General features: G+C 30.6%; 1 pseudogene; it reads left to right on the top strand.

Moving 5' to 3' along the window:
- Positions 1-203: 203 nt before the first annotated feature.
- On the top strand, positions 204-322 carry LOC118608139 (annotated as a pseudogene).
- Positions 323-742: the final 420 nt, after the last annotated feature.

The following is a 742-nucleotide window of genomic DNA, read 5'->3' as shown; positions in this document are numbered from 1 at the left end:
TGACCATTTTATTATTATATACTAACTTTTTGTCCTTTATCACAGCTTTTGTGTTGAATTCTATTTTGTCCAATATAAACATATATAACCCTACTCTCTTTTTGTTTCCATTTGCATGACATAATTTAATATGTATCCTTAAATATTAATTGAGGTTTTTTTTAGGAAGTATATAGTTGGGTTTTAAAAAAAATCCATTTAACATTTATGGCCATGCCACTCTGAACAAGCCCGATCCCATCTGATCTCATAAGCTAAGCAGGGTTGGGCCTGGTTAGTACTTGGATGGGAGACCACCTAGGAAGACCAGGTGCTGTAGGCGTAAAAAATAGAAAATAAAGGATTGTAAGCTGGACAAGGTCCTTGCAATCTGTGAGGTCGACCAAGGATTGCCTTGCCTCTAAATAAATAAATAAATAAATAAATAAAAAATAAATAACCCATTTAGCTAATATATGTATTCTGAATTTGACTATATACTTACCTTTTCCAGTGTATTGAATATTTTAATGTTTTCGAATTACTCATTAGCATTTTTTTATTTTAGCGTGAAGATCTTTATTCAGCATTTCTTTTAAGATAAGCCTAGTTTGATGAACTCCCACAACATTTGTTTGTTTTGGAAAATATCTCCAATTCATTTCTGAAGGATAAATTTTTTGAGTAACATTCTTGATTGAAGTTTTTTTTTTTTATTTGTTTGTTTTTTTATCACTTTAAATGTATTAGTCCATGCTCCGGG

The sequence above is a fragment of the Rousettus aegyptiacus genome, unplaced genomic scaffold (genome assembly GCF_014176215.1).
Source record: "Rousettus aegyptiacus isolate mRouAeg1 unplaced genomic scaffold, mRouAeg1.p scaffold_m13_p_9, whole genome shotgun sequence".
Classification (NCBI taxonomy): Eukaryota; Metazoa; Chordata; class Mammalia; order Chiroptera; family Pteropodidae; genus Rousettus; species Rousettus aegyptiacus.
Note: the sequence above shows the minus strand (reverse complement) of the source record. Positions and strands in the feature narration are given on the sequence as shown.